The sequence below is a fragment of the Podarcis tiliguerta genome, assembly GCF_965153285.1.
Source record: "Podarcis tiliguerta genome assembly, chromosome: 2".
Classification (NCBI taxonomy): domain Eukaryota; kingdom Metazoa; phylum Chordata; class Lepidosauria; order Squamata; family Lacertidae; genus Podarcis; species Podarcis tiliguerta.
Window position 1 is genome coordinate 68,706,711 of NC_139535.1, and position 10,018 is coordinate 68,716,728.

General features: G+C 43.9%; 2 long non-coding RNA genes across 5 annotated transcripts in view; one reads left to right on the top strand and one right to left on the bottom strand.

Moving 5' to 3' along the window:
• The window catches only part of LOC310671340, a 30,870-nt gene extending 27,121 nt beyond the window's left edge, over positions 1-3,749 (top strand). For 3 of the 4 annotated variants that reach the window (XR_014507963.1, XR_014507964.1, XR_014507965.1), the window contains one exon: positions 3,380-3,749. This is a non-coding gene — a long non-coding RNA (uncharacterized lncRNA). The remainder of the gene's footprint in view (positions 1-3,379) is intronic. The other variant, XR_014507962.1, reaches the window with a different exon arrangement.
• LOC310671339 overlaps positions 1-10,018 on the bottom strand; it is a 316,331-nt gene that overhangs the window by 48,477 nt on the left and 257,836 nt on the right. The gene's annotated exons all lie outside the window — the stretch shown is intronic.

Here is a 10,018-nt window from a genome sequence, read left to right on the forward strand (position 1 = left end):
CAAGTCATTATGCTTGCAAATAATAAAAATAATAAAAATTCAGGCTGCAATGCAAGAGATTTCAGAGAACATCCCACCCCTCTTCTACGTGGAGACTGATATTTTGGTATGAAATCATAATGACGGAAGTGGCTCTGAGACAGGTTATTATTTTGTAAAATAGCTTCAGTGTTATGCTATGACAAATGTTCAGTCTGGGAAAGCTTATCACCTTGCCTAATGGAAAGATCCCCCCCCCCCTTCTCCCCTTCATGTACTGTTCCTGATGCCACCCAGAGCCAATTTTGGGAGAAACAGGGAGAGCACAATGTGCGCAATCGGGGCGGGGGGAGCCTCATTCTTGTCATCAGTAGCTTTTTAAAAAAATTGGTGAGAGCCTTATTTACTTTTGTACATTTCACTGGTGAAGCAGTGAGATTTTGGAAGTTTTGCCACTGGATTTCTTCCATTGTTATTATTTTTGAAAAGTGGACTACCCATTGGTAGATTCGGTGGTGTAAAACGTACATGTCGTCATGACTCTGAGCTACAGTGTTGTGGGAGCATTTCGTGTTTCCAAGCCCTACTCCTACGTGGATTGAATGGGGAGCTTGTAGTGAATGCACAAGAGCCAGAGTGCAAGAACCTGCTAGGTAGGAACTTCCCAATTCCTCTCCGCCAATCCATGAAGGAGACAGACTGGGGATGATGTTGAGCTCCCATCCTTCTGGGGACCTGGCAAGGCAATCTTCTGGCTTTTTCCAAGGCCCTGTCTTGAAGGTTCATGGAGGATAGTTCTACTTCTCTACTGTGGGCTCTGTTGGCTTAGACTCTCCTTGTTCCAAGTAGCTTTTCATACTGGGCAGGGGATAGAAAACCTTTCCAGTATGCCTTTAGCTGTTTTGTCCATTCATTTATTATTATTATTATTATTATTATTATTATTATTATTATTATTCAGACATCTGCTTCTTGGCCACAATGAAAATGTACCAGGAGATTTTAAAGGGATGGGGTGCAGTGAGCTTGCATGCCTCTGAAGAGCATAGAGTGAAGAAAATTAAATTACGCATGCGCACTGATGTAACTGACGTTGATTTAAGGAAGAAAGTATGAATTGTGCATTCCTTACACTGCACAGTCTTATCATTCCTCCATTGGATGGGCTTCAAAGCTGGGCTTAGCGTTTTAATGGAAAGATTTGTATTCCTGCCCCCCTCTCTCAAGAAAATGAAGGAAGGCTCTTAAATAAAGCCTTGTCTTGTTCCATGTTTGGCAGCCAGGCACATTCGCAGTCGTAACAGCCGGGGGTGGGGGGTGGGATGAGATGGGAGAGTAACCAAACCCCCATCTACTGATCACAGGAACTGGCTAGCTGATCCTTTGATATCAGGCTACAAGAGGACAAAACAGTGTGACATGGGACACTTCCTGTCCCGAATGGGGGCAGTGATACCGGACACCTGAAACAACAAGTGCACAAAAGGTTCATAGTCCTGGTCCAGGAATGTCCTATCTGGGCTGAAGTTGTTTCTCCCGGAACCTGCATCAAGGAATCAAGTCCTGCACATAGATGTGGGAGAAAGGAATTTTTTCCCTAAGCAAAATGAATTGAGGTGGACCTGACTGGAATTTTTGCATCACAATCAGAAGATTGCTGAAGGCAAGGGTAAGGAGGCCGGATTTGTGGCTTGTAGGAGCAGTGTGACATTTTTGTCTTTCCAAAAGGAAAGGAAATGGAAGGAAAACCAGATAAAAGATAAGAGTTTTGACTTCTTGTATCTGATAGATAATAGAATTATAGAGTGGGAAGAGACTTTTTAAAAACTGCTGGCTTGTTTCAAGAAGTTTGTCACTTTTGATTGAATTAAAAAATGCATTGAAAAGCACCAACAATGATTTTTGCCCTTATTTGTACATGTGGAACAGAGACATATGCTGATAGCTTCTCCAAAATGAGGGCCTTGAAATTTTACTGAGAAATGTAATACGGACACAGGTGGCGCTGTGGTCTAAACCACTGAGCCCTAGGGCTTTCCGATCGGAAGGTTGGCGGTTCGAATCCCCACGACGGGGTGAGCTCCCGTTGCTCGGTCCCTGCTCCTGCCAACCTAGCAGTTCAAAAGCACGCCAAAAAGTGCAAGTAGATAAATAGGTACTGCTCTGGCGGGAAGGTAAACGGCGTTTCCATGTGCTGCTCTGGTTCACCAGAAGCGGCTTAGTCCTGCTGGCCACATGACCAAGAAACTGTACGCCTGCTCCCTCGGCCAATAAAGCGAGATGAGCGCTGCAACCCCAGAGTCATCCGCGGCTGGACCTAATGGTCAGGGGTCCCTTTACCTTTAAGCACACTTGCTCTTGAGTAGGTCCTATTGAAATTAAGTGGACAGTTCTGAAAAAACCTGGATCAAAATGGGATGTACAAGTAATTCATGAAAGTTTACATTCCTGATTATTTTACTTGTTTATGAATGTTTATAACTTGCTTTCCATTTGACATCTTCAAAGTGTTTTGCAACAGTGGACAGTGGACTGAGCAGGCACACACCGTCTACCTCATCACAGGTTGGATCTAGACACCTCAAAGAAGCGTTTTAGTTAAACTCGTTTTAAACTTTGTATGAGAAATCGGGTTAGCAAAAACAGAACTCCACAGCACCATCTGGTGTCACAGTATTAGAATGCATAAACCACGCATATACAAAGCGCTTTTTCTTTGCCAGTGTAGCTGAGTCCACAGTCTCCCCACCATGGTGAGATGTGCTGCATTACTATTTCAGTAGTGACTATTTCTAAATTTCCATCTATACAGGGAAGAATTCAACGCCATGCTCTTCTGATCATCCCATCAGCGCAAGCATTTCTGCTTACCAGAGGGGAAAGCTCTTATGCTGCCTTCCTCTAGAGTGCCAGTGAATTGGATCCAGGCCATAAATTGTCCTATGCAAATTTTATGCAGATTTAGGTGCTCTGTGTGTGTGTGTGTGTGTGTGTGTGTGTTGTGTAAGTGATCACCCTAGCAAATCTGCATAGGAGCAGCCTGCAGATCCTATGAAGGAATACAGTGGTACCTCGGGTTACATACGCTTCAGGTTACATACGCTTCAGGTTAACCCAGAAATATTACCTCGGGTTAAGAACTTTGCTTCAGGATTAGAACAGAAATCGGGCTCTGGCGGTGCGGCAGCAGCAGGAGGCCCCATTAGCTAAAGTGGTGCTTCAGGTTAAGAACAATTTCAGGTTAAGAACAGACCTCCAGAATGAGTTAAGTTCTTAACCCGAGGTACCACTGTAGTGGCAACTCCAGTTTTTCAGTAGCTGGAAGAACATAAACAACAGAGAAAATTCTTTTAACCTCTAGAAGTGGGATGATTGCCTCTCCCCCTCCCTCTCTCCATAGATCTGTTCTCCCTTGAACTGCAGTGACTTCAAGAAATACAATAGGATGGGGATAGGAGAAGAAGATGGTATGCTGGTTTCCCCCCTCCCTGTTGACATCCAAAGGCATCTGAGGAGCATGAGGTCTTTCCTGTTTCTAAGAAAACAGTTTCCCAGGAGGACACCTGAAACAACAACCGCCTTCTTCTCTTCTCTCTGTATCTTTGGTGAGAGTCACAAATCACCTCCCCCTCCTTTTATATCCCTCTCATTTATCAAGTCAGTTTTGTGTTTTGCTTTGTTTTCATTCCTCTGTGCCAGAACAAATCTCTGTGAGAGGCAGGTGCCAGGAAGTGCAGTAATCAGAGGAATGTGTTTCTAACTTTAGTTCTTTCAACTGCAGTGACAATTACTGTGTTATTTTATTTAAATAAACACAAGTCTTTTACTGGAAATGTGAATTAGCTTCTGTATCAGGAGCTGCGCGGTGGAAAGAGGTGTGTCGGTAGACACTTGCTGCTGAATGGTGGAACTGTGGCAGAGAATATCAGCGCTCCCCTTCCATTCTGGATGGCCCAAATGCCACAAGGAGAAGATCGCACCATTGTTCTCTTGTCAATGACCTTGGGGACACAATGAGTTCTCCTGGGTGAGCCCCATTGGGTCAAATACAGTTGTGGCTATGGAGGAGCAATTAAGCAATCTTAAATAAATGGACAACTAGAATTCAGCAATCCTGGATATGTAATCTTAGTTTTTATTAATGAGTTTCATTTCCCTAACTGTAAGAAATGGGGGGGGGGGGCGGCAAGAAAATGATGTGGATTATGTGCTTGGTGAGATAATTAGCATCCTTTGGTGCAAATGTTCAAGGTCTGCCCATGTATTAAGAATTGCTGTAGAGTAGAGTCCCTTCCCCAAGTCCTTTAGCAAAGGTATGTCATGCATTCAAAAAGGAAAGGGACTTTTCTATGGTGGTGCACCCAACTTTGGAATGTCCTCACTAGAGAGACATATGTAGCACCCAACATTACAGAGCCAAGTGAAGAGCCAGACATTTTGGATTATTTGTGCAGTTGGCACCGCCTTACTATTTAGTTTTAAATCTTTTTTTAGACTGTCTCTTATCTTGATGTGTGTTTTATGTTTGTTGTTGGTGTTTGCTTTTTGGTGTACATGGTGTTGTGACTAACTTTATTCACACTTTTGCACACTATCCTGGAATCTTTAGATGAAGAGTAGGTATGAAATATTTCCACCAGGCTCTTTTGATTTTGATTTCTCATTCTGCCTGGTCAAGAAGTTCAGAAGCACCCTTTGATATTCAGTAGAAGCGCCCATGTTCAATAGTGGTTGCCTCACTTAAGGGTACTTTGATGTCTTAACCAGGGCTGAACCAAGACATTTTGCTACTTTTGACGACATGCAGAAGGCATCAGGCCATACTGGCAGCTGCATCAGCATTGGGGCAGCATCCTTCACCACACCTGAGGGCAGCAGGCTAATTTAGGGGGTCATGTGACACACAGAGAGCTCTGTCCTCTATCATCTTGTCACCTCTCCACTTGGTGCCTGCTCAGTATCTGCTTAAACAAACACTACAGTGTAGTGGTGGCAGCACCAGCACGCATTGGCTGAGCAGAGCAACACATTCACAAGCAAGATGGCTGCTGGAGTGTGAGGCCCAGACAGGCCTCTTTGCCTGCTCAATGAGTCAGGGGCCTTTCCCAGTGGCACCATAAGTGACATGTTGGAAGAAGACAGTCAGGACTGGAGGGACAACCAGACAGCCAAGGCCAGCAAGCAAGCTTATTGGCCTAGGTGCTGATTCCCTCAGCACCTACAGTGATACCTTGGTTCTTGAACGGCTTGGCTCTCGAACAAATTAGCTCCCGAACACTGCAAACCTGGAAGTGTGTGTTTGCGAATGTTTTTCAGAAGCCGAACGTCTGACGCGGCTTCGGTGGCTTCCAGTTGAGTGCAGGAAGCTCCTGCAGCCAATCGGAAGCCACGCCTTTTGTTTTCGAACCGTTTCGGGAATTGAACAGTCTCCGAGAACAGATTAAGTTCCAGAACCAAGGTACCACTGTACTGGCTCCTTCTGCCTAGTGGTAAGGCTGGCTTTGGATTGCTAGTTGATTATGAAATTGTTTCCTTTCCCTGCCCTGTCAGCCGCATGTTGACAGGTAGAAATCCAGCCTTTCTCAGCAGGAAGATGAAGTGCTTTTACTGGGAAAGTGCTTCTGTTAATTTCTGCCTGTTGTAAGAGGTTAAAGGCACAGGCTCTTTGCCAAAAGAGAACAGCAAACTGTATTTGGAAATGTTGTCTAATTAGACCCTTGTGTGTCATGGGAAGACTGCCCTATCTGGAGCATCAGACAGGAAGCATGATTAGATGGGAGTGTGAGCCTGTACTGCTATTGACTTCATCACTGTGGTGTTTAGGATTGCAATTTTTCTTTCTTTCTGTTTTTTTTAAAAAAAGAATTCTGGCAGGGTTCCTGTGCCATTTAACAGCTGCATAACCATCAGAGATTCAGCAGCTGAATGAAGCTTTTCCTGCCTTGGAGATGCAGTCATGGGAAAAGCGTTGGCTGCTGAATTTATACTTGCCATGCAGCTGTTAAAGGTACAGGAGCCTTGCCAGATACAAAAGTGGCAACTTTAATTGCATTTGGTCTTTATAAAATATGGAGGGTGGTCTGCAGTTAGTAGTCTACGGTCACACATTTCACTTAAGCACTATGGGCTGCTTTTATGCACATTACATAATATAGAGACCAAGTCCTTCAGGCTGCAAGTTTCTTTTCAGTCTCTATGCACACGTACTTGTAAAACTTGTTGAACTCTGTGGGCTTGCTTCTGAGTAAACAAGCGTAGGACTGCACTCCAAAAATGAAGATGAAGGTCAATGACTTTAATGGAAAAGTCACTGGAAACCCAGCCAAATGGGCGGGGTATAAATATTAAAATTCTTCTTATTATTAATGGTTCTAACCAAGAACAGGATTACCTGTTCTCCCCTGATCAGGTGGCATGGTTAATTTTGTGACAGGCCTAACATTTGGGCCAGACACAATGGGGATGGTTTGGTGCCCACGCCACCCAGGTATGTTTCACCCATTCATAATGCTAGTCGACCCCACCAGCATTCTGCATCTTCTTCGGTTGCTAGGAAACGAGACAATGTGAAATGCTCAGTCATTACAGATGGGGAAGCTTTCCTGTAATTATTATATAATTTCCCACCTGGCTACTGCATCCTTTTCACCAAGCATGCTGTTGCCACTTCCTCCTCATGATTATTTTATCTATTACTTCTATTGCACCTTTTATTGTGCTTGGCAACCAAGGAGGGAAGTTAAAATGTATGGGGGAAGAAGCCCCACTGAGAGATGCTTTCAGTCTAAATTAGACTGACAGTAGTATGCTGAAAGCCATAGCTCAATGACAGATGGGGAGGTGGGTGGATTTGGGAAGGCACAGACAGAAAACAATGGAAAAGGGATGTTGGTCTCAGTTAAGCTTGGATTAGACTCTGAAAAGCAGTTCTATGTTTCACAGTAGCTAAAAAGTAAACAGACTCATTGTAAGCAGAAAAGGAATTGTAAGTTGCTAGGAAGAAAGTAAAAGTTTCCTTGTTCTCAGATAAAAGTAAGGGCTCCCAATTAATGCTCTCTGCTTTGTTAAACTAGATATACGAGCTGTGTCAGAGTATGGAATGATGGTACATTTTTTTGTTTTACACTGTAACCTAGCTTGATTACATTAGGCTGTTTAAGCAGGGTACGTGCAGGTGTTTGCATATTCATATTCAAGATTTATATGCAGACCTTCAGTGGAGTTTTGAGGGTAAGTTTACAAAAACACAATAAATCCAAAAATAAAACAAAATAACATGTTAAATGTGTGTGTGTGTGTAAAATACAGTACACACATGCCCACACTACCCTAAGTAAGAGATGGGGTGGGGCTCCTGGGTGCTTGATGAAGTGCTACCCATGTGACGCTCTTTGGTGCTCTCATGCTTATGAGTGACTCTGATTCTTCATTTTGCTAATTGATACTATCATTGATCTTGCCCTGCTCGAGGAAGAGGCAGGCTGGGCAGAGTAGGTCTGACCTAGATTTGCCCCTCAGAGTACTCCAGGCAGCATCAACATGGGCTGGGGACACAGGGCAAGGGATGGTGGTTCATAGGATGACAATCTTACTCACCTGGAAGCACCTTTGTCTTGGGGATGGGCCTGGAAGGACCTGCATATGTTGCTGGGACATTGAATGGGGATGATGTTGGTGTACTACTCTCCTTACTGTCCAACTGCTCAGTGTATAGAGCACAGCATACCCCTGGTTTGGTCTTTGTAGCTTGGGAGGACTCTTAGCTGCATCACTCACTGAAGGCAGTGCTGTTTCCCAGCTTTGGCTTGTATGCCAGATGGGTACATTTCTGAACAAGGATAGCTTGGCCACAGTGGTGCAACCTTTGGTAACCCAGCTCACTGCCAATTCCAGGCACTGACCAGGTCAGCACTTCCTCTGCCTCACCCAAATCCTAGAAGAGAATTAGAGGTGGGTGTTGTCAGCATCCTGATGATATTTCGCCCCACATCCTTGAATGACCTCTCTTAGCAGCTTCATGTAAATGTTAAAGGCATGGGGCACAAGATATATCTGTGCACAAATACCATGTGCTGAACAGGAGTTCCAAAAAGGCACAGGAAAATGAGCCCCCCCACACTTTTACTGCTCATAGGACCCAGATGTAAATCTTGAAAAAGTTGCTAGTGTTCATGATTTTTCAGAACATCTTGTATCTAGGATGTCAGTGCTTCATAAATTAAAGGACAAAAAGAAAAGGGAAAAAACCCAACAACTCTGATGTCATCCAAAAGTATAATTATTTTTTAATATCAGGCTTTCAATTTAGCTCATACTTTTATAAATCTGATTTATAACATGGAGTTGAAGGTACATGAACTTTTGCTTACCCCAGTTATCTAGCAGAATAATTCATGAGCTTTTAAAATTGTTCTCTGGTTTTGTTGCTGTTGTTACTGAGTTTCCCACTCCGGTCATAAAATAAAAGATAGAAAGGGTGTTTCTATACTCAAGAGTAGACCCATGGAATCAATAGGCTGAGACTGAGGAGAAGGCTTTGACAGGCAGTGCTTTGGACTGGGTATACACAACAATTAAAGGTCCAAGAATTCATCTTCTGGTCCCTGAATGTGCAAACACTGGGAAAACACATAAACATTTCTCAAGCATTTTAACCTGTATAACATCTGCCACTTATTGCTGAGCTGGCTAATATGCACCGGTTTTCTCTGTGTACCAGTTACCAGCATAATATAGTCATGCTAGTGAACAACACATTTCTTTAAGTAAGTCTGTGTGGCAAATATTTAAGCCCCACCTCCAGAATTTAATAAATTAAAGACTCTATGAAATGGTGTGCTCCAGACTAGAGTATGTAGAATAGATGATTTCCTATGCTCCCCCACCTGCTTCTTCTTTTTTTAAAGCTGGGTCAAAACTGAATGACAGGCAAGAAAGTTTAAGAAATGAAGTTTTCCCACTCAAACTACCATCTCCACGCTGGAGAAAGCTTCACTGGTTTAATTTCTACCTGTTCTGAAGGCAATGGAAATTCTAAACACATGAACAGTACCAGTCAAACTGGTTGTCCTAGAATAGCCATATTTTGGTCGGATATTTACTTATTTCATTCACATCCCACCTTTCCTTCAAGAGGCTCAAGCTGATGATGTTTTTCCCCTTGGTCATTTAATCCCCACAACAACCTGGTTAAGTAAGTTAGGCTGAGAGAGAGTGACTGGCCCAAGGGAACCCTGTGAGTTTCGTGGCTGAGTGGGGAGATCTGAACCCTGTTCTCTCACATCTTAGACCAATATTCTAACCACTATACCATTCTTAAGGAAATCAGCCCTGAGTGCTCACTGGAAGGACAGATCGTGAAGCTGAGGCTCCAATACTTTGGCCACCTCATGAGAAGAGAAGACTCACTGGAAAAAACCCTGATGTTGGGAAAGATGGAGGGCACAAGGAGAAGGGGACAACAGAGGACAAGATGGTTAGACAGTGTTCTCGAAGCTACAAACATGAATCTGACCAAACTGCGGGTGGCAGTGGAAGACAGGAGTGCCTGGCGTGCTCTGGTCCATGGGGTCACGAAGAGTCGGACACGACTGAACGACTAAACAACAACAACAAATACCATACTGGCTCTTTGGACCAAAGAATATTTGACAGTGGGATATATATATCATTGGCTCCCAGTACGTTTCTGACCACAATTCAAAGTGTTGGTGCTGACCTTTAAAGCCCTAAACGGCCTCGGTCCTGTATACCTGAAGGAGCGTCTCCACCCACATCGTTCAGCCCGGACACTGAACTCCAGCTCTGAGGGCCTTCTGGCAGTTCCCTCACTGCGAGAAGTGAGGTTACAGGGAACCAGACAGAGGGCCTTCTCGGTAGTGGCACCCGCCCTGTGGAACGTCCTCCCTTCAGATGTGAAGGAAATAAGCAGCTAACTTCTCTTTAAAAGACATCTGAAGGCAGCCCTGTTTAGGGAAGTTTTTAATATTTAATGCTGTATTGTTTTTAACACTTGATTGGAATCTGCCCAGAGTGGCTG